This window comes from Haliotis rubra, unplaced genomic scaffold, assembly GCF_003918875.1.
Source record: "Haliotis rubra isolate DU_JTF1 unplaced genomic scaffold, ASM391887v1 Scf322, whole genome shotgun sequence".
NCBI lineage: Eukaryota > Metazoa > Mollusca > Gastropoda > Lepetellida > Haliotidae > Haliotis > Haliotis rubra.
Window position 1 is genome coordinate 647,828 of NW_025766994.1, and position 24,743 is coordinate 672,570.

General features: G+C 43.8%; 1 long non-coding RNA gene across 1 annotated transcript; it reads left to right on the plus strand.

Annotated features, from left to right (window-relative positions):
* The first annotated feature begins 16,125 nt into the window (after positions 1–16,125).
* LOC124283852 lies at positions 16,126–18,807 on the plus strand. Its single transcript, XR_006900415.1, has 3 exons — positions 16,126–16,208; positions 17,308–17,309; positions 18,794–18,807. It is a non-coding gene; the product is annotated as an uncharacterized LOC124283852 (long non-coding RNA).
* Positions 18,808–24,743: the final 5,936 nt, after the last annotated feature.

Genomic DNA, 24,743 nt, shown 5'->3' on the forward strand with positions numbered 1-24,743 from the left:
AAAGTATCCTCTATGTAAATGAAAGTATCCTCTATGTAAATGAAAGTATCCTCTATGTACATGAAAGTATCCTCTATGTACATTAAAGTATCCTCTATGTAAATGAAAGTATCCTCTATGTAACATGAAAGTATCCTCTATGTACATTAAGTATCCTCTATGTAAATGAAAGTATCCTCTATGTAAATGAAAGTATCCTCTATGTAAATGAAAGTATCCTCTATGTAAATGAAAGTATCCTCTATGTACATGAAAGTATCCTCTATGTACATTGAAAGTATCCTCTATGTACATGAAAGTATCCTCTATGTAAATGAAAGTATCCTCTATGTGAAAGTATCCTCTATGTAATGAAAGTATCCTCTATGTAAATGAAAGTATCCTCTATGTACATGAAAGTATCCTCTATGTAAATGAAAGTATCCTCTATGTAAATGAAAGTATCCTCTATGTACATGAAAGTATCCTCTATGTAAATGAAAGTATCCTCTATGTACATGAAAGTATCCTCTATGTAAAATGAAAGTATCCTCTATGTTGTGAAAGTATCCTCTATGTATGAGTATCCTCTATGTACATGAAAGTATCCTCTATGTAACATGAAAGTATCCTCTATGTACATGAGTATCCTCTATGTAATGAAAGTATCCTCTATGTAAATGAAAGTATCCTCTATGTACATGAAAGTATCCTCTATGTAAATGAAAGTATCCTCTATGTAAATGAAAGTATCCTCTATGTACATGAAAGTATCCTCTATGTACATGAAAGTATCCTCTATGTAAGTGAAAGTATCCTCTATGTACATGAAAGTATCCTCTATGTAAATGAAAGTATCCTCTCTACTATAAATGAAAGTATCCTCTATGTACATGAAAGTATCCTCTATGTAAATGAAAGTATCCTCTATGTAAATGAAAGTATCCTCTATGTAAATGAAAGTATCCTCTATGTAAATGAAAGTATCCTCTATGTACATCCCTCTACCTAAATGAAAGTATCCTCTATGTATGATGAGAAAGTATCCTCTATGTAAGTGAAAGTATCCTCTATGTAAATGAAAGTATCCTCTATGTAAATGAAAGTATCCTCTATGTACATGAAAGTATCCTCTATGTACATGAAAGTATCCTCTATGTAAGTGAAAGTATCCTCTATGTACATGAAAGTATCCTCTATGTATGAAAGTATCCTCTATGTACATGAAAGTATCCTCTATGTACATGAAAGTATCCTCTATGTAAATGAAAGTATCCTCTATGTACATGAAAGTATCCTCTATGTACATGAAAGTATCCTCCATGTAAAGTATCCTCTATGTACATGAAAGTATCCTCTATGTACATGAAAGTATCCTCTATGTACATGAAAGTATCCTCTATGTACATGAAAGTATCCTCTATGTAAATGAAAGTATCCTCTATGTAAATGAAAGTATCCTCTATGTAAATGAAAGTATCCTCTATGTACATGAAAGTATCCTCTATGTACATTAAAGTACCCTCTATGTAAGTGAAAGTATCCTCTATGTAAATGAAAGCATCCCCCTTGTAAGTGAAAGTACCCTCTACGAAGATGAGAGTATCTTCTATGTAAATGAAAGCATCCCCTATGTACTCAGTGAGTGAAAGTGACGAAGATGAGAGTATCTTCTTTCTAAATGAAATCATCCCCTATGTACTGAGTAAGTGAAAGTATCCTCTACGTTGATGATAGTATCTTCTGTGTAACTGAAAGTATCCTCTATGTAGATGAAAGTATCCTCTATGTAGATGACAGTACCCTCTATGTAGATGACAGTATCTTCTGTGTAAGTCTAAGTATCCACTACATAGATGAAACAATTATCCATGTAGCTAAAAGGGTCTTGTACGTCGGCTCTGTTTATGCGTGTCATCGTATCCCAGTTGATGCTCATGATGTCAGCCACTGGTCCAGACTGGGTTATTGTCCGACCGGCGTTACACAGGTGGAAAATTGCCAAGAGCGGCATTAAATTAACAAGATCCAAACTAAAGTAGATGTGATTAGCAAGATCAAAGGAGCGAGTACCTTGTACCCTGTGTTCCAGAACTCCTTGGGTTCATATGTCAGTGTCCAACGTCTAGTTCTATTTCAGCAGTCAAGGTCACGGGGCGACGTCGTAGAACACGTCCGTTTCTGTAAAGGGGGATGGGGAACGTGGGGGTCGCCGCAAGCAGCACCAACACCCCAGATCCTCATTTGTAGCAACTCCTAACACAAAGTGTTTTTTCGCAAATAAAAGAAACATGATCTATGGCTTTCCTGTGGGGATGGAAACAGTATCGGATATACGTCACCATAGATCAAAGACTGGTGGTAGTTATACGAATCAATACATTCTCGGGGGGACTGGAAACAAGCTAAAGATATATATCCCTTCTGCAATCAGGTTCTATAAATTGATAAACGTTCCAGACTTCCCTTACAGATTTTTTTCCCGTTTTTATTTCTCTGCGGTTCGTTTTTTATGTGTACTTTGCAGAGTTGCAATGAAAGTTCATTCGGAACTAATCAATTTGTATTGTTCCGGGGAGACGCGAATGCTTACGATCTGAAACGGAGAGCGTTCAGATTATCTCGGATTGAATGTGCTGCTGGAGATAGAGTGTCGTGTGATATGTCTTGAAATGTCTTAATGAAGTGGAATGTGGAATAACTCGAAATTGTTTGTTTGTTTTAGATGTAGACTACGGCTTGTTTGTTGTTTAAGTCAGCACTCAGTAAGATTCCTGATATATGGCAGCGTCATGTAAATAACTGAATCCGAACAAGACAATCCTGTGATTGATTTTTTTAGATTAAAGATTCACGCCGTCGTGGTATGATTACACGCAATCAAGAGCACGCGTGCGTGCGTGCGTGCGTGCGTGCGTGCGTGCGTGCGTGCGTGAGTGAGTGAGTGAGTGATTGGTTTGTTGTGATAGGTAAGAAATAACAATATTCTTTAATTATTTTAAAAAAATGGTATCTCCAAATATCGTCTCCTCTGTGACGGGCGGACGTGATATCAATTGAGCCAACACTGACTTATCTAAAATATGACAAATTGTCCCAGTGGTTTGTTCGGATACCCAAAGGTCAGTTATAATTCGATCTCGACAGACAATGACAACTTCTTGTTTCGCAAAATATATTGACCCCACACCGACCTAATTTGGTTTTTATCCCCTAAAGGAAGGGAAGGCAGGGTAACAGCAAGTACGCCTTCCGCCACGATGTGTTCAGCATCGAACAACAGAATCCACTCTCTCACAACCTAGCCACCTATATTGGAGTTACAATAATATGCGACCAGTAAAGATCCGGGTTAGAATTGATCTTCAGTAACCAATTCTTGTCGTAAGAGGCGACTGACGAGATCGGGCTCGCTGACTTGGTTGACCCACATATCCTCGTATCCCAATTGCGTAGATCGATGCTCATGATGTTGATCACTGGATTGTCTAGTGGATTGTCAGACTGGATTATTTACAGACAGCCGCTATATAGCTGGAATATTGCTGAGTGAGGCGTAAAACTAAACTCACTCACTCACTACAATAATATGCTCGGTTCAGCTTCACAACGCTGTTGTAGCGCTACCGTGAAGTACACATTCCAACATGGATAACCCTAGCTCTACATTTGCTTTGTGAAACGGGGCCCTGGACAGGACCCTAAGGATGACTTGATTTATCAACGACCACCCACATGGACCCAACCATCACCGACATCTACACCGCCGACACCGACGTGAGGAAGCCGTCAATGTCCTCTAAATCCTCCACGATGCTTGAATACATGGACCAACTTCTGTCGTAATGGACAGCATGATTGGGGGCCACGCACCTGCATAGCGAGGTCAATCACACCACAAGCCAGCATTGTTTCAGAAGTCGTTCAAACGGTGCGAACGGAGTATTTGTCACCCATTTTCAGACGCGGAGACGTGCTAGCTCGAGGCCATTTGTCGTCGAGATAAATCATGTCCGATCAAGCAGGGGCCATGTGGATAATTGTCTCTCGTATCTTCTTCACGGATGGCCCGGGGGTGAGGTATCGCCCCCACAGGATCAAGTCTGCCGTAATGAATTTCTGTATCAATTAGTGACTGAATGCGACTTATTTTCGTTACGAAAACCCTGCTACGAGTGACGTCGCTTCTGGCCTTTTGCCTCTGGAAGATGAGTGGTCTATGGACAAGAGGACGGACCAGCAGTGAATGCTGGAATTAATTCTCTGTTGAGAGTTATGTCTCAAGTAGACGTGCTTCGAAACTTTGGAACTCAGAAGTATGTCCGTGGGTGATGTTGCGTAATACAAAACAAGCACTTGTAACTAGCTGCCTAGAAATAGCTTCATAGCGATTCGGACACAAAGCCCGCCTTGTAGAGAGGGACATCCGTGTTGCTTTGATAATTCGTTCGAGTCATATGACTTGAAAGGTTGGTTTAAAGCGCTTGAATAACGTGGTTTAGATTCTTAAGATCTCGCAAATCCGTTTGAAAAAAAAACAGCTTAAAAAAGATTGATGATTAATTTGTTTGTAGTTAGACATCAGTTGTAAGGACGTGATACTGACGACGGGAATGAAGTTGGGGTATTTGTTAGTTCGGCTTCATTAGTATTTTATACAACCGTGGAGACAATGTAATAAAGTGATGCTAATGTTTGACCCCAGTCATCACTGTTTCTCTCTGTGTGTTGGTACTCTGATGCAGGGTTTTTCTACAAATTCCATAGGCGCCCGATGATGGTCGATATTCTTGTAGAATGCATACGCTTGTCATGTTGTCTTGTGATTTGCTTTGTGACTAATGAATTCATGAATATTCATACAAAAGCTCTTTTCCCGGATTTCATTTTCAGCAAAAAATATTTGCTAACTTTTTTATTAGAAGTTGTGGAATTTTATAATCCTTCAAAAAGTTTTGATGCATTTTGAAAAAAAAGCGTTTCTAAATGAAAATGGTAATTTTTTTGTATCTGGTCTATGTCAACTTTTGGCAATGTAAATATTGGCATTCATAGGACGATAATGATATTCCTATCTGGCATGATATACATACTGAAGTCTGAAACACATTCATAATTATGTCAGCTCTAGTATCTTTATGTCTACAGCAATGTCTGTTATTCGTCATATTTACAATCTCATCCATCCATCCATCCATTCGCCCGCTTGCCCATCCATCCATCCGCTCGCCCCCCTGCCCATCCATCTATCCGCTCGCTCGCCCGACTGCCCATCCATCCATTCATTCACTCACCCTCCCTGCCCATCCATCCATTCATCCACTCACCCTCCCTGCCCATCCATCCATTCATCCACTCACGCCCTGCCCATCCATCCATCCACTCAGCCTCCCTCCTTCCTGCCCATCCATCCATTCATCCATCCACTCGCCCATCCATCCATTCATCCACTCTGCCCATCCATCCATTCATCCACTCACCCTCCATGCCCATCCATCCATTCATCCACTCGCTCCCCGCCCATCCATTCATCCACCCACTCGCCCGCCTGCCCATCTATCTATCCATTCATCCACTCACTCGCCCGCCTGCCCATCTATCTATCCATTCATCCACCCACTCGCCCGCCTGCCCATCTATCTATCCATTCATCCACCCACTCGCCCGCCTGCCCATCTATCTATCCATTCATCCACCCACTCGCCCGCCTGCCCATCTATCTATCCATTCATCCACCCACTCGCCCGCCTGCCCATCTGTCTATCCTTTCATCCACCCACTCGCCCGCCTGCCCATCTATCTATCCATCCATCCACTCGCCCGCTTTCTCCTCTATCCATCCATCCGTCCATTACATTTACAATCTAATCTGCCCATCTATCCTTCCATCTATCCATTCCCACACCTACCTGATCAATATATCCAGTCGTAACACCGTTTTGAAATATGCAATCCTATCCACATCCATCGGTTCATACAAAACTGCCTTAGACAAAGACAGTATACACCAAACGAAAAGCTACTATACCACTTGGTTTCCATTCCAGGGCGCGACTGTACAATGCGTGCTTGATGGAAACTGACACAATATATCTCAATAATGAACTGTTTTGTTGAAGGATATACGAGTTAGATTGACATCAAATCTGCCAGTACATTTTAAGTATAGTAATTTTACGTTTCTTCATGTAAATAGTATCAAACTGACAGCGGCACATGATTTAATGATCAGTTTCGTATCTGATCGTAGGGCTACATTATCATTAAAGGGGGCCTTTTAAACATTTGGCTTCTACAAAATATGTATCCACCATTCAAGGGTAATAAATAGTCCTTTAAAGGCTCCTTCACAAACTGATGGGACGCGCTTTATGTCAGAACAATTCCCATGTACAGTAAGTAGGCAGTCACACTGTAATCTCGTTGTCACATGACAGTGTGATGTTGTGACGAGAGTTCAACCGGAACATGCACCTGGCGATAAACTGGGTTCCTTCTCTTCATCTTATGTTATTGCGCATGTTTACGACGAGCAGAGGGTACCAAGAACCAGAGAAGCATGGCGGAGAAAGCGTGTGATTAGTGGTTATCGGGCAGAGATGTAAACACGGGGTTTGCCTCACAGGAAATGTTTGTGGTGGGCCTCATCCGGTTTGTACACAGGTCATGTGTCGACATAATTCGTAAGGCTGGACAAGTGATTGTCGCGTTGGAGGAGATTGGATTGGCGATGGTTATTACCGTGGGGTCTGACACAGAGTACGATATTCACATTAACAGACATCGCAGATTTATCTAATCCCACTCTTGGGGACGCAATGCAATATTAGCGACTGGTTTGGTGTGCAGAATGGGTCTCATGCAGACTGGCTTGTCTGGGCAGGTTCCAGAATTGGTAGACAGCTGACGGAATGTTAAGAGATACTCTCAAGAATCTCTCTTGGTTGACAGATGGGGTGGGGAGAGACTGACTTAGTCAACAGATGGGATGGAGAGAGATTGACTTAGTTGACAGATGGGATGGGGAGAGACTGACTTAGTTGACAGATGGGATGGAGAGAGACTGACTTAGTTGACAGATGGGATGGAGAGAGACTGACTTAGTTGACAGATGGGATGGAGAGAGGCTGACTTAGTTGACAGATGGGATGGGGAGAGGCTGACTTAGTTGACAGATGGGATGGAGAGAGACTGACTTAGTTGACAGATGGGATGGAGAAAGACTGACTTAGTTGACAGATAGGGTGGGGAGAGGCTGACTTAGTCAACAGATGGGATGGGGAGAGACTGACTTAGTTGACAGATGTGATGGGGAGAAACTGACATAGTTGACAAATGGGGTGGGGAGAGACTGACTTAGTTGATAGAATGGGTGGGGAGAGGCTGACTTAGTTGACATAATTGGTGGGGAGAGACTGACTCAGTTGACAAATGGGGTGGGGAGAGACTGGACTTAGTTGATAGAATGGGTGGGGAGAGACTGACTTAGATTGACATAATTGCTGGGGAGAGACTGACTCTAGTTGACAAATGGGAATGGAGGAAGAGTGATTAGTTGACAGATGGGATGGGAAAGAGACTGACATAGGTGACAGATAGGGTGGGGAGAGACTGACTAAAATGACAGAATGGGTGGAGAGAGACTGACATAGTTGACAGATGGGTGGGAAGAGACTGACTTAGTTGACAGAATGGGTTGGGAGAGACTGAATTAGTTGACAGATAGGGTGGGGAGAGACTGACTTAAATGACAGATAGGGTGGGGAGAGACTGACTTAGTTGACAGAATGGGTGGGGAGAGACTGACATAGCTGACAGATAGGGTGGGGAGAGATTGACTTAAATGACAGAATGGGTGGACAGAGACTGACATAGTTGACAGATGGGTGGGGAGAGACTGAATTAGTTGACAGATAGGGTGGGGAGAGACTGACTTAAATGACAGATAGGGTGGGGAGAGACTGACTTAGTTGACAGATGGGGTGGGGAGAGACTGACTTAGTTGACAGATGGGATGGGGAGAGATTGACTCTAGTTGACAGATGGGTGGGGGAGAGACTGACTTAGTTGACAGATGGGATGGGAGAGACTGACTTAGTTGACAGATGGGTGGGGAGAGACTGACTTAGTTGACAGATGGGATGGGAGAGACTGACTTAGTTGACAGATGGGATGGGGAGAGACTGACTTAGTTGACAGATGGATGGGGAGAGACTGACTTAGTTGATAGATGGGATGGGAGAGACTGACTTAGTTGACAGATAGGGATGGAGAGAGACTGACAGATGGACAGATGGGATGGAGAAAGACTGACTTAGTTGACAGATAGGGTGGGGAGAGGCTGACTTAGTCAACAGATGGGATGGGGAGAGACTGACTTCGTTGACAGATGTGATGGGGAGAAACTGACATAGTTGACAAATGGGGTGGGGAGAGACTGACTTAGTTGATAGAAGGGGTTCGGGAGAGGCTGACTTAGTTGACATAATTGGTGGGGAGAGACTGACTCAGTTGACAAATGGGGTGGGGAGAGACTGACTTAGTTGATAGAATGGGTGGGGAGAGACTGACTTAGTTGACATAATTGGTGGGGAGAGACTAGACTCAGTTGACAAATGGAATGGAGGAAGAGTGATTAAGTCGACAGATGGGATGGGAAGAGACTGACATAGGTGACAGATAGGGTGGGGAGAGACTGACTAAAATGACAGAATGGGTGGAGAGAGACTGACATAGTTGACAGATGGGTGGGAAGAGACTGACTTAGTTGACAGAATGGGTTGGGAGAGACTGAATTAGTTGACAGATAGGGTGGGGAGAGACTGACTTAAATGACAGATATGGGTGGGGAGAGACTGTTGACTTAGTTGACAGAATAGCTGGATGGGAGAGACTGGAGATTGCTTAATGACAGAATGGGTGGAGAGACTGGCTTAGTTGACAGAATGGGTGGGGAGAGACTGACATAGTTGACAGATAGGGTGGGGAGAGACTGACTTAAATGACAGATTGGGTGGGGAGAGACTGACTTAGTTGACAGATGGGTGGGGAGAGACTGACTTAGTTGACAGATGGGTGGGGAGAGACTGACTTAGTTGACAGAATGGGTGGGGAGAGACTGAATTAGTTGACAGATGGGTGGGGAGAGACTGACTTAGCTGACAGATGGGGGGAGAGACTGACATAGTTGACAGAATGGGTGGGAGAGAGACTGAATTAGTTGACAGATAGGGTGGGGAGAGACTGACTTAAATGACAGATAGGGTGGGGAGAGACTGACTTAAATGACAGATAGGGTGGGGAGAGACTGAATTAGTTGACAGATAGGGTGGGGAGAGACTGTCTCAGTTGACAGATGGGGGGGGAGAGACTGACTTAGTTGACAGATAGGGCGGGGAGAGACTGACTTAGTTGACAGATAGGGCGGGGAGAGACTGAATTAGTTGACAGATAGGGTGGAGAGAGACTGACTTAAATGCCAGATAGGGTGGGGAGAGACTGACATAGTTGACAGATGGGTGGGGAGAGACTGACATAGTTGACAGATAGGTGGGGAGAGACTGACTTAGTTGACAGAATGGATGGAGAGAGACTGAATTAGTTGACAGATAAGGTGGGGAGAGACTGACTTAAATGACAGATAGGGTGGGGAGAGACTGACTTAGTTGACAGATGGGATGGAGAGAGACTGACTTAGTTGACAGATAGGGTGGGGAGAGGCTGACTTAGTTGACAGATAAGGTGGGGAGAAACTGACTTAGTTGACAGAATGGGTGGGGAGAGACTGACATAGTTGACAGATAGGGTGGGGAGAGACTGACTTAAATGACAGAATGGGTGGAGAGAGACTGACATAGTTGGCAGATGGGTGGGGAGAGACTGACTTAGTTGACAGAATGGGTGGGAGAGACTGAATTAGTTGACAGATAGGGTGGGGAGAGACTGACTTAAATGACAGATAGGGTGGGGAGAGACTGACTTAGTTGACAGATGGGATGGAGAGAGACTGACTTAGTTGAGAGATAGGGTGGGGAGAGGCTGACTTAAATGACAGATAGGGTGGGGAGAGACTGACTTAGTTGACAGATAGGGCGGGGGGAGACTGACTTAGTTGAGAGATGAGGTGGGGAGAGACTGACTTAGTCGACATTTGGGTTGGGGAGAGATTGACATAGTTGACAGATTGGGGGGGGAGAGACTGACTTAGTCGACAGATGGGATGGGGAGAGACTGACATAGTTGACAAATGGGGTGGGGAAAGACTGACTTAAACAGTTGAGAGATGGGGGTGTTGAGGACTGGCATAGTTGACAGATGGGGTGGGGAGAGACTGACTTCGTTGACAGATGGGGTGGGAGTGACTGGCATAGTTGACATTTGGTGTGGGGAGAGACTGACTTAGTTGACATTTGGGGTGGGGAGAGACTGACTTAGTTGACAGATGGGATGGGAGAGACTGACATAGTTGACAGATTGGGTGGGGAGAGACTGACTTAGTCGACATTTGGGGTGGGGAGAGACTGACTTAGTTGACAGATGGGATGGGGAGAGACTGAATTAGTTGACAAATGGGGTGGGGAAAGACTGACTTCGTTGACAGATGGGGTGGGAGAGACTGGCATAGTTGACAGATGGTTGGGGAGAAACTGACATAGTTGACAGATGGGGTGAGGAGAGACCGACTTAGTTGATAGATGGGATGGGAGAGACTGAGTTAGTCGACAGACTGGGTGGGGAGACACTGACTGAGTTGACAAATGGGATGGGGAGAGACTGGTTTTAGTCAACAGATGGAATGGGAAAATGACTTAGTTGACGGATGGGGTGGAGAGAGACTGACTTTGTCAACAGATGGGATGGGGAGAGACTGACATAGTTGACAGATGGGGAGACACTGACTTAGTTGACAGATTGGGTGGGGAGAGACTGACTTAGTAGACAGATGGGGTGGGGAGAGACTGTCTCAGTCGACATATGGGATGGGGAGAGACTGACTTAGTAGACAGATGGGGTGAAAGTAGAATATGTCAAGGTGGCATTGCTGGTGATCGTGGTAGTTTCAATGATGGTGGCTACGGTAGCGGTAACGTGCTGTGTTGTGGTTTCTGTTCAAGAGATGTGGTGTCGGTGGGGTATGCTAGTTGTAGGGAATGGAATGGTTGGTGGTGAGGGAGCTGTGCGGTGTCGGTGATGTTAGATGGTGTTTGTGGGGATGTGGTTGACGTCGCGGTGGTGATGCTCGTGATGACAACGATGCTCAGCCGTGCAGCTAATTCTTCAACCCACAACAGCGGCGTGAGAAGGTGACTTCAACCTCCATGATTACTGTAACGCGATATAATACTCTGAAGGACTTATTTCTAATAGCAACTTGTGACAGTAACACAAGAAAGGACAAGTAAATAGCCACCTGTCTTCACCCCACCTGGTGACCCCTCCCCTCCCCAGAATATATCACTCACTGAGTGTTTGTACAGTCTCCTGTTGTCGATTAAACACCATAAGGTTGTAAACACGACAGGAAATTCCATCACCTTGGTCCTGACGATCTGACAGTCTGTCACCGGAGGAAAATTGTTTTCATTCTCCGTCACTCAATCACCTGGTGTCGTCTGCTCACACATTGTCACGTGCTGTGAAGTCACAGGATGGGTAATATTGACACCTTGATTTGAGTGGCCATACATCATATTCAAGTATTGGAATCATCGGTCTAGATCGACATTGCTAAAGAAACTAATATCTGTTGGACAGAATGACAGTATGTCGTCACACTGTTATGGAGGAAGGATTTGTTAGATACTGTTACACGCTTGCTATTTGTTTTGTTCTTTGAGAGGCATTTTAGAAGTTGTAAAGATGAAGGAAAATCAAAGGTCTATGTATAGCCAATTTCTTTATTGTAATGAGTGCAAAGTTTCGGTGTTGGTAGTACTAGGTACTAACACCGTTATCATAAGCAAGTTATCCGTTATCACTTGCTTGATAACGGTGTTAGTACCTACGCTGAAACGTCGCACTCATTGCAATAAAGAAGATGACTATCCATAGGCTTTAGTTTTCCTTGCTATTTGATATTTATTGGAAGTTTTTTTTGTGTTGCTTAACACAACACCTAACATTATTGCTGCGCTTTTACTGTGGCAATTGAATGATCGAATCTGGACCAGATTATCCAGTGATTGACATCATGAACATTGGTCCACGCATCTGGGATGCAATGACATGTGTCAACCAAGTCAGCGAGCCTGACCCCCCGATCCCGTTAGTCGCCTCTTACAACAAACATGAGTTGCTGAAGACCAACTCTTACCCTGATTTTCCCTGGTACGAGCGGTCACCAGATAATGGTATTGTCGGTATCGTCCAGAGCAGTTACTACTTGCAGTACCACCTGTTTTTACAGGCATGTAGCAATATCCTCAAACCTGATACCCTAATTCTAAAGACACATGTAACTGTTTATCCATGGTATCAACGCCATGCTGGAAGCTGTCACAGATCAATTCCTAAACAAGATCTTCACGGATATCACAAATATGTGATCGATTTCATGATGTAATCATCTCTTAATATTGTATGTCGAGTAAGTGAAAAGGTTTAAGCAGCAAATAGGTAAATGACAAGACAGTGCACCCTATTCAATATAATCAACTTCATTTCTGAAAACCATTTTACCAATTTACAATGTTTAAATCAAAACAGATGTAGGTTATGTCCTGATCACTAGGTTCGTTGGGTTTGCTTCCAATGCAGACCCGGGGCTGTCAGGGGTAGCCCTAGTGGTGAAAGCGTTTACTCGTCGCCAGGGTTCGATTCTCCACATGGGTACAATGTGGTGAAGCCTATTGACAGTGAAGACGCATTGTACGTGACGTTTTGTGGAAGATGAAGTGTACAAAGTGAGTGAGTGAATTACGTTTCCGCCCCTTTCAGCAGAGATTTTGGTATATCACGCATAAACTCTGTCAAAAAAGAAACGCAACCCTGTATTTTGGGGATTTTGGAAGTTTTAGGACGACACTGCTTAGTTGACAGATGGGATTGGGAGAGACTGGACATAGTTGACAGATTGGGTGGGGAGAGACTGACTTAGTCGACATTTGGGGTGGGGAGAGACTGGACTTAGTTGACAGATGGGATGGGGAGAGACTGAATTAGTTGACAAATGGGGTGGGGAAAGACTGACTTCGTTGACAGATGGGGTGGGAGAGACTGGCATAGTTGACAGATGGTTGGGGAGAAACTGACATAGTTGACAGATGCGGTGAGGAGAGACTGACTTAGTTGATAGATGGGATGGGGAGAGACTGAGTTAGTCGACAGACTGGGTGGGGAGACACTGACTGAGTTGACAAATGGGATGGGGAGAGACTGGTTTAGTCAACAGATGGAATGGGGAGAAAATGACTTAGTTGACGGATGGGGTGGAGAGAGACTGACTTTGTCAACAGATGGGATGGGGAGAGACTGACTTAGTTGACAGATGGGGAGACACTGACTTAGTTGACAGATTGGGTGGGGAGAGACTGACTTAGTAGACAGATGGGTTGGGAGAGACTGTCTCAGTCGACATATGGGATGGGGAGAGACTGGCTTAGTAGACAGATGGGGTGAAAGTAGAATATGTCGAGGTGGCATTGCTGGTGATCGTGGTAGTTTCAATGATGGTGGCTACGGTAGCGGTAACGTGCTGTGTTGTGGTTTCTGTTCAAGAGATGTGTGGTGTCGGTGGGGTATGCTAGTTGTAGGGAATGGAATGGTTGGTGGTGAGGGCTGTGTGGTGTCGGTGATGTTAGATGGTGTTTGTGGGGATGTGGTTGACGTCGCGGTGGTGATGCTCGTGTTGACAACGATGCTCAGCCGTGCAGCTAATTCTTCAACCCACAACAGCGGCGTGAGAAGGTGACTTCAACCTCCATGATTACTGTAACGCGATATAATACTCTGAAGGACTTATTTCTAATAGCAACTTGTGACAGTAACACAAGAAAGGACAAGTAAATAGCCACCTGTCTTCACCCCACTCTGGTGACCCCCCTCCCCCTCCCCCCAGAATATATCACTCACTGAGTGTTTGTACAGTCTCCTGTTGTAGATTAAACACCATAAGGTTGTAAACACGACAGGAAATTCCATCACCTTGGTCCTGACGATCTGACAGTCTGTCACCGGAGGAAAATTGTTTTCATTCTTCGTCACTCAATCACCTGGTGTCGTCTGCTCACACATTGTCACGTGCTGTGACGTCACAGGATGGGTAATATTGACACCTTGATTTGAGTGGCCATACATCATATTCAAGTATTGGAATCATCGGTCTAGATCGACATTGCTAAGGAAACTAATATCTGTTGGACAGAATGACAGTATGTCGTCACACTGTTATGGAGGAAGGATTTGTTAGATACTGTTACACGCTTGCTATTTGTTTTGTTCTTTGAGAGGCATTTTAGAAGTTGTAAAGATGAAGGAAAATCAAGGTCTATGTATAGCCAATTTCTTTATTGTAATGAGTGCAAAGTTTCGGCGTTGGTAGTACTAGGTACTAACACCGTTATCAAGCAAGTTATCCGTTATCACTTGCTTGATAACGGTGTTAGTACCTACGCTGAAACGCCGCACTCATTGCAATAAAGAAGATGACTATCCATAGGCTTTAGTTTTCCTTGCTATTTGATATTTATTGGAAGTTTTTTTTGTGTTGCTTAACACAACACCTAACATTATTGCTGCGCTTTTACTGTGGCAATTGAATGATCGAATCTGGACCAGATTATCCAGTGATTGACATCATGAACATTGGTCCACGCATCTGGGATGCAATGACATGTGTCAACCAAGTCAGCGAGCCTGACCCCCCGATCCCGTTAGTCGCCTCTTACAACAAACATGAGTTGCTGAAGACCAACTCTTACCCTGATTTTCCCTGGTACGAGCGGTCACCAGATAATGGTATTGTCGGTATCGTCCAGAGCAGTTACTACTTGCAGTACCACCTGTTTTTACAGGCATGTAGCAATATCCTCAAACCTGATACTCTAATTCTAAAGACACATGTAACTGTTTATCCATGGTATCAACGCCATGCTGGAGTGAGTGTGAGTGAGTTTAGGTTTACGCCGCACTCAGCTATATGGTGGAGGTCTGTAAATAATCGAGTCTGTACCAGACAATCCAGTGATCAACAGCATGAGCATCGATCAGCGCAATTGGGAACCGATGACGTGTCAACCAAGTCAGCGAGCCTGACCACCTGATCCCGTTAGTCGCCTCTTACGACAGGCATAGTCGCCTTTTGTGGCAAGCATGGGTTGCTGAAGTCTTGTTTTACCTCCGATCTTCACGGGTCGCCGTGCTGGAAGCTGTCACAGATCAATTCCTAAACAAGATCTTCACGGATATCACAAATATGTGATCGATTTCATGATGTAATCATCTCTTAATATTGTATGTCGAGTAAGTGAAAAGGTTTAAGCAGCAAATAGGTAAATGACAAGACAGTGCACCCTATTCAATATAATCAACTTCATTTCTGAAAACCATTTTACCAATTTACAATGTTTAAATCAAAACAGATGTAGGTTATGTCCTGATCACTAGGTTCGTTGGGTTTGCTTCCAATGCAGACCCGGGGCTGTGGGGTAGCCTAGTGGTGAAAGCGTTTACTCGTCGCCAGGGTTCGATTCCCCACATGGGTACAATGTGTGAAGCCTATTTCTGGTGTTCCCCGCCTTGATATTGCTGGAATATTGCTAAAAGCGGCGTAAAACCAAACCCAGTCAGTCCAATTCAGACTCGCTTATTCAGGAATAGCGGGAACACACGCAGACATAGACGCAGACTTGCACGCACACGCACACACGCACACGCACATGCACTCGCACACACGCACACTAGCATGCACATTTTCAATTTCCTGAAAAGACAGTGAAGACGCATTGTACGTGACGTTTGTGTGGAAGATGAAGTGTACAAAGTGAGTGATAGTGAATTACGTTTCACACCCCTTTCAACGGAGTTTTTGGTATATCACACATATTAAAGAATGACACAGTTTGAGTTTGGCACGCCAGATTATAATCAAACCATTATTAAGGCAGTCTGGGATTCGAAACCAATGTCATCGGATCCTGAGTGAGTTATTATTTATATCGTGACGAGAACAATTTATATATTAAAGATAAATATATTTTGGAGATTAAAACCTGTCGGCGATGGACAGTAATGTAAAACAAGCATGTTATTATGAAAAGATATCATTTAAAGTAAACAATACAAAATAAAAAGGGCCATAGATTGGTAGCAACTGAAGGAAGATCACCACTCAAGGGAGCATCGGATCCTGACACTGTTACGGGACGCAACATGGAATATCGGACCACCCGTGTTCACACTAAACAGTTTTAAGGGGCGGTAGGGTAGCCTAGTGGTTAAAGCGTTTGCTCGTCACACGGAAGACCCGGGTTCAATTCCCCACAAAAGTACAATGTGTGAAGCAGATTTCTGGTGGCCCCTGCTGTGATATTCCTGGGAATATTGCTAAAAGCGGCGTAAAACCACATTCACTCAACAATTTTAGATGTTTCATCACCTCATTTCTCATTAAATAGGAATGCAATCCTGTGACATTCTTTGAGTAAAAATACAACAAGCTGAGTCAGGATTACCGCCATATTAACCATGACATATTGTACAGGTATTGCAAACTAGACGCAACATGGGTCGACTCCCGTCCCTGTGTAAGCGACACCCTGAACATGTACATGTCAGTGTAAGTCTTGTACGGAATGCCATTGTGTCCCACATACAACCGTTAGCTGATACATCTTACCCCCCTTAATGTCGGCCTGCTGGTGTATACACACTATATACACACTGTATACACAATAGATACACCGAGTCTTTTATACCAGCTTGCCGTGTCATCTGGGTCCATGTAGAAACAGAGCTCATTGGCAGGCACCAAGTTAAACATTACCACGAGAAAACGACCCGACTTATTAAGAGCGATTTACACTATCTAATTTCCAAATTGAGAACATATCTACCTCAGATGAAACCTATCAGTTACCTGACCGTCATGTTGGTTCAGGTGCGCTTTTAACCTGCGTCTGGATTGAAGGTACTATTTGACTCGCGGTAGGTTAAATAACAACGGTGATAGGGACTCATTTGTTTTCCTGGCGGAGTAGTACACCAGTATATGTTTACATCCTAACAGGGCAGTTCGCTCCCCAGGTGTGAGACATTATCACATTGCAATAGATTGGCTACCAAATGGAGTATTTGATTCTTGTATATCGATAACTGTGATGTGAAATTCAGAAGTAATTACATTTATCAAGGCTATCGATAACGACGGCAGTATATCTGTATAATAAATCTTGGCTCATCAATTATTGGTTTGACAGATTTCATTAGTAATTCAGATATATACAAACACAACGTGCTTCAGATATTAACATTTGATAAAAGCAATTCAATTTCACTAGCACTTAACAGGATTGTTCGTATGAACTTCTGAAAGGCTACCATTGAGCAGATACGCAACTACCCCACCGCCCCTTTGGCGCTTTGAATACAAAAACATTACACTAACGGTAACGGAGATTTAGGGAGTAGATAAAAGCTCTTTGCCTCCACTTTGTTGGCGGATCTGTCAATCAAAACCGTCACAGTCATGGATTAAAAAATCAAATTATAAACCATTCATCTGTCAACAATGTGGCAACACCTTGATTTTTTTTCCATTAACTTTTAGTTTTTTTTATTTTGTCGATTTTCCAGTAATCAACCCAACCTTAAACAGTTTAATATTAAATAATGAAGACTAGGTGGCCCAGTGGTTCGCATGTCAGAAGATCCGTGTTCGAATCCATATAGAGGCGCAAAACCACAATCTACGTTTTTAAAAAAGAACTCTGTGAACAAAGTATTTGGAATTTGTAACCGGAGAAACAGATTACAGGTATTTCTACATGGAAGCGTGTCGATGACGTTGCTGTGGGCGTGGCAGTCACAGGTAATCATCAACAATCGTCACTCACGTGTAAATGAGATAGGGGGACTTACACGAAGGTTGACATGCAGGTGAGAGGGCAGATAGGTTAACGTTTGTTCTATTGTGGTCTGTGGTGAATGTCTTCTTATGGATGATGCATAGAAAAATGGTGCTGGAAAATATAGTCCATGCTCAACTGCATGCATTCTGCCATTTAACGGTAGTGCGACAGTCTTAGCGCTAAGATCGATGTGTGAAAGAAGGCCCAGATCGGTTTCACAAAAATAACAGAAAACACTGCCGTAGCTTGGATTTCTGAAAGAGGGCAAAGGGTGTCGTTGTACAAAGCGATCACAGGGCTAAGGTGACCGTAACTCCCATTCCTTAACATAGACGCAAGGTAGTCTCGGCGCTAAGGTTATTTTGTACAACAGCACCCAGGCCTATATTTCATAAAAACTAACACAATTCTTGACTCCCTAAAATTAAGTTTATCTATCTATTGTATTCTTAGTCTCTCATGACCCATTTTTGGGCGGCTCACATTTTACACTTTTATACTCTGTACATATGTTTTTTATGTAAAAATTTGAGGTGAGACTTTAATAAATAATCTGTCTGTCTGTCTGTCCCTAAAAGCCGGATAAACTCAATACTGTACCCCAATAATGAACAAGAGGCACAGACCGAATCCCCTCAGTACAAACACAGTCAAACGGGTATTTAAGGCAACTGTGTAAGCCACAGTGAGATTGTCATTGCCGGATCAAACGATAGATTACTCGAGGCGACTCCAGCAGATAAACCGAGGCACTTGATGTCAACTTTGTTAAACCATGCGGACAATCGCCCAGTGTTCCCAGACAGGCTTCACGTGGCTGTGTTGTCAATGTAAGCCCTGTAATTGCAGGTACTTGGTGATTCACGCGTACTTTGATCAACATTAATAATAGGGTTAGTTTTTAAAGTGTTACAAAAGTGATCTCCCGGTGGGTTAAGGTCATAATAGTTAACTCATTTCAAGGTCACGTTACAAAGGCGATACCGTCGTCGGTAATGCTAGTAAAAGGTATTATTTGGAAATGTCAAGGGAACAATTTGATTCCAGACAAATGGATGTGCCATGAGATTTAACAGACGTGGGTAAAAGATAGGATAGGATGAATCTATTCATATCTATAGGGACGTACCGAGTGGCGGTGTTTCTTCTTAGCGAACGCAGTACGAGGAAAAATATAATACCCAAAGTCAAAAAACAAAAATGGCAGTAAAATTCAATAAATCTGAGTCACGACTCACGAGGCTCTGTAGCTCACCTGATGTTTTCTTGTATTGTGTGCGGTAGGGTGACGTCACGTTTACAACAATGTAGGAAGATAGCTATGGGCATGTACGTCATCATTTGGCTGCCTGTAGTCGTGTGAGGTGAGGTGAGGTGAGGTGAGGTGAAATTGGGTTTAACGTCGTGCTTGAGAATATTTCGCTCATATGACGACGTGCATGCGTGTGTATATGTATGTGCGGCTGCTTGTACTAGCCCAGACTTAAGCTGGTTTTATAGTGCTAGCCCACTGAGATACCATGCCGCAGTGAAGCAGGAATACCCCACTCAGACACATTATACTGACTCCGAGCCGACCAGTCCTTGTTGTACCCAATAATACCGAGCGCCAGGCAGGGACCAACAAGTACCATATTTTAACGTCTTTTGGTATGACGCGGTCGGGGATCGAACCCGCGACCTTCCGCTCTCCGAACGGACGCTCTAACCACTACACCACGGAGGCGGTCTGTAGTCGTGTGAGGTTATACTGATTGTATAGTGCTAGTGCACTGATATACGATGTCCCAGTTAAACAGGGATACCGCATCCGCACACATTATACTAACAAATACCTGACCAGTCCTTGAGGCAGGGAAACGTCAAGTACCTTATTTTAACGTTGTTTGACCACACCTATCTGGGAGACGTTCTATCGATTGCAGCACGGAGACGGTTAAATATCATCAGGGAAAGTGTCACACATAAGAAATAAGAGAAGGATATACCAGGCTGAGTGAGTGAGGGAGTGAGTTTACGCCTCTTTGAACGAGATTTCGGTTATACCCCAGCGTGTCAGGGGGAGAACCCCCCGAATATGTTACACATTTCCCACATTGGTGAAACCCACAATTGCAGGTATGGTCATGAAAAACCAAGAAACTTAACCATGGTCAATCCAGGACTTAAACCCAGAATCATACCCTTTCGGGACTTGTAAATTACGCAACCATATGCGGCGAATTTCAGCTCACTGGACAACAGGGTCATCCTTGCTATGTCGCTGAGATTTGAGAGACGTAACCAACAGTACATCTGTTGAAGCCATTTGCTGTAGGAATACCGGGTACGTTACAGTGTGCATATTGTCTAGCTGGGGTATTACAGGGTAACCAGACTGGGATTTCCCCAATCTGCGGTAACGCTCGTCTGTCTGGGGAATGTACCGTATGTGTTTGCTGTCTGTCTGATGTATTAATTTGTGTCGTAAGTGAAATAAAACGGCTTTACATATATTCATGATTTCCTCACAGAGACTGGAACTCGAACAAACAAACCAACCATTGTTACGTTAGTGTACCAGCTTGCCCCTTAGGGGAACTGCCTCTTTGTTGGTGCGTGTAGACACACAGGGGGTATGATAGAAGCCTCCTCGTGAGGGGATGAGTGTGCGAATGAGGTTTTGTGCCACATCCGGAAGTAGTACGTACAGCCATTCAGTTGATGTAGACTGTGGCAGGGTCTGACCAGGTGAGCTACAGCGTCGACGCATGAAACAACCAGGAACCGTTCCACTACTGAGAAATGTCTCAATATGACCTGCGACACCATCTCTGGTAAATTCTGTCTGTGACACCACCTCTGGGACACCACCTCTGGTAAATCTTGTCTGGGACACCACCTCTGGGACACCATCTCTGGTAAATCTTGTCTGGGACACCACCTCTGGTAAATCCTGTCTGGGACACCACCTCTGGTAAATCCTGTCTGGAAATCCTGTCTGGGACACCATCTCTGGTAAACCTCCTCTTGGGACACCACCTCTGGTAAATCCAGTCTGGGACACCATCTCTGGCTGGGACACAACCTCTTGTAAATCCTGTCTGGGACACCACCTCTGGGACACCTCCTCTTGGACACCACCTCTGGTAAATCCTGTCTGGGATACCACCTCTGGCACACCACCTCTGGGACACCATCTCTGGGACTCCACCTCTGGTAAATCCTGTCCGGGACACCATCTCTGGACACCACCTCTGGTAATTCCTGTCTGCGAGACCATCTCTGGGATACCACCTCTGGGACTCCACCTCTGGTAAATCCTGTCTGGGACACCACCTCTGGGACACCACCTCTGGTAAATCCTGTCTGGGACACCACCTCGGGTAAATCCTTTCTGGGACATCACTGGAACACCATCTCTGGGACACCACCTCAAGGCCGTCATTGGGACACAACCTCTGCTATATAACCTGTAATACAACACTAAGACGTTTCATTTAGGACACCAACTCCGGTTCCCAGGCTGTGGGACACCACGTCTGAAACACCATCTCTGGAACACCTGTTTCAGGACATCTGCCCTAGAACACCTTCTCTGAAACATTTCCCCCACAGATTGACCCTGACGGGGATTCTATCTCAACTCTCTGTGATTGTACCAAAGGAAACCGTAAAACATTCACTCTCTAAATGGATGTATGAACAACAGTTCCTATCACAAAGCGATAAGATTCAGTAGAAGTCACATTGGTAATGATATTTTTCTACTTGCGAAGAGAAAAACAGATCTTTGCATTTTCATATATTGTGAAGTATCACCACCCTCAACATCATTGACTGCGCTGGGGGTAGACATCGAGCACGCATTCTGCTCGTGGCTTATTGCCATTACATTGTCGTGGTATTTCTCTCGTCACTGTATGTCTTAGATTTCTAGATATATATAATACTAAAGTGTGAGATATGCTGGTCACGTGATACTCAATGTCTTCCAGTTAATTGATATCGGTCGATGGTTTTCTTTAACCATATTGCATCGGGGTATTAAGGACAGATGGGAGAAACGAGCTGTAGGGTAGGTAACTTTTTCAAAGGTTCTCATTCCATTATAACAAGTATCCGTTTACAGCCTCAGACCCATTAGGCCATGAATGATATATGTTTGTCGCAATGTTGAAAGAAGTTTGAAAATCTTACACTACGTATAGTGCAGTTTTTGTCGGACTATGACTCATCTCACCAATTAAAGAGGGGCTGCTGTCGTCTTACTTGACATACCCAGACAATTTGCATTAAAACACTTCATCCTCAGCTAAAGTTTTATTATCGGGATCAATCCCACCTAATTGCGTAAACACGACGTATCGATTTCATACATGACGCTAATTATAGAGTTTTGACTTACACAAGTAATGGACACCAGATTGTGAATCCCTGTCTCCCGTAAAGACCATCTCTCTAAATCTCTGTCTGGTGCGGACTGTCTAGACATTTCAATCAATGCGCTGTGTGAAATTCAGTCTCTTTATAATTATATCGCGATTGAGCGGGATGTTAAAACCTATCTGGACAAGTAAATTGTTGCTGGAATGACCTGCGCCCAGTTTAACGACTATGCAACCTTAGCATAAGTCGCCGATACGCACGCTACGACAGTTGCATCCCAATAATTATCTGGTGCTACCAGGTTCTATATGTACTTCTGTCGTACGAGAATATGTGTGTCAGGTCCTCGTCCAGCAAAGTGATCTCGGAGCAACGATTGTCGGACATCTGTGAGACTCACATCAGTCTTAGCGCTACAATCTCTTAGCGAAATCACTGTATGTGTATGTTACTATGGGACTCACAGAAGTCTTAGCGCTGCAATCTCTTAGCGAAATCACCCTATGTCTATGTTACTATGACACTCACAGCAGTCTTAGCGCTACAATCTCTTAGCGAAATCACCGTATGTCTATGTTACTATGACACTCACAGCAGTCTTTGCGCTACAATCTCTTAGCGAAATCACCCTATGTCTATGTTACTATGGGACTCACAGCAGTCTTTGCGCTACAATCTCTTAGCGAAATCACCGTATGTCTATGTTACTATGACACTCACAGCAGTCTTTGCGCTGCAATCTCTTAGCAAAATCACCCCATGTCTATGTAACTATGACACTCACAGCAGTCTTAGCGCTACAATCTCTTAGCGAAATCACCGTATGTCTATGTTACTATGTGGGAAGTCTTAGCGCTACAATCACTTAGTGAAAGTAACCCATGTCATCGTTTAAGAAAACGATATCAGTTCTACGACTGCTGTAAGTCTAGAACTATGTCACAAATGATCTTACGGACGTCTTTGGGCTATAACACCTTTGTGAAGACAGACCTCTTAGTTTCACAGGGTGTTGATTCCCGGAAGTCTACGCCACGTATGAAACTTACTCTTTGTCTAACCGGACCCCGCTCCTCATGTAACAAAGTGATCTACGTCAGTGGGTTCTCCAATATCTTAAATCTTAATTTGACAAAGCGGTCTTTACGCCACATCTATCTTGTGGAAGTGTTAACGTTAAGATCGCTTTGTGGTACAGGGTAAGGGTCCTCGTGTAATAGAACTATCTTATCTCTACGTCAGTTGAACCTCCAGTACCTCCACACAGACTTGTGAAAGATGTAGATGTGAGGGGCTGTAGGGTAGCCTAATGGTTAAAGCGTTGGCTCGTCACGCCGAAGACCCGGGTTCGTATCCCCACATGGGTACAATGTGTGAAGCCCATTTCTGATGTCCCCGCCGTGATGTTGCTGGAATATTGCTAAAAGCGGCGTAAAACCAAACTCAGTCAGTCAGTGTAGATGTAAGATCACTTTGAGGAACATGGGCCAGTCTTCATATAACAGTCTTAGAATTACGTTTTTCGTAACTTACGGCCATCACCTGTTGATCACTGGTTTGTCTGATCTAGACACAATTATTTACGGACCGCCGCCCTAATGCTGGAATATTGCTGAGTGCGGCGTTAAACAACAACAAACAAACACAGAGCTGAAGTTGCTTCTTAAAATGGGGGACAGATTCTGGATCACACTTCGTGTATATTTGTTATGTGATCACTCCAGCTTTAAATATCTCATTGAGTTTCAATGTGGCATGCTTCCAATAGAATCAGATGACACCTTGATTCTCGCATCTGGTTTTGTACGTGATTTTCATTGGTGTAATTCTGGTAAAACGTTTCTGATTGGTTTTGTGTTCAAGTTGATCAGAGATACGAGATGACATTACACCTGTGCTGGGTGTTATTTGTCATAGAGTTGTTGAGAATGTCTAAGGGCATGCAAGGTGGCTACCAGGTAAGTCTGTAAACATTGTATTACAAATCCTAAAATGTTAGGAACAGAAATATGGTCTTCGATATGACCAATGACATTTTGTGTGCATCTTATTTAAACAATTCTTGTTTCTGAGTATGTCACTGGCGTTATGAAAACAGGTGGGTTCGATTCCCCACATAGGCACAATGTGTGAAGCCCATTTCTGGTGTCCCCCGCCGTGATGTTGCTGGAATATTGCTAAAAGCGGCGTAAAACTAAACTCAATCAGTTATAACCCTGATCGTCCTGGGCATGAAGTACATGCACGTTCTTAGAGACATATAACACATATATTCATATCTGTAAACGAGTAACTGTAAAATGACATAGGTTTGGTCGTAGTTCGAAAGCA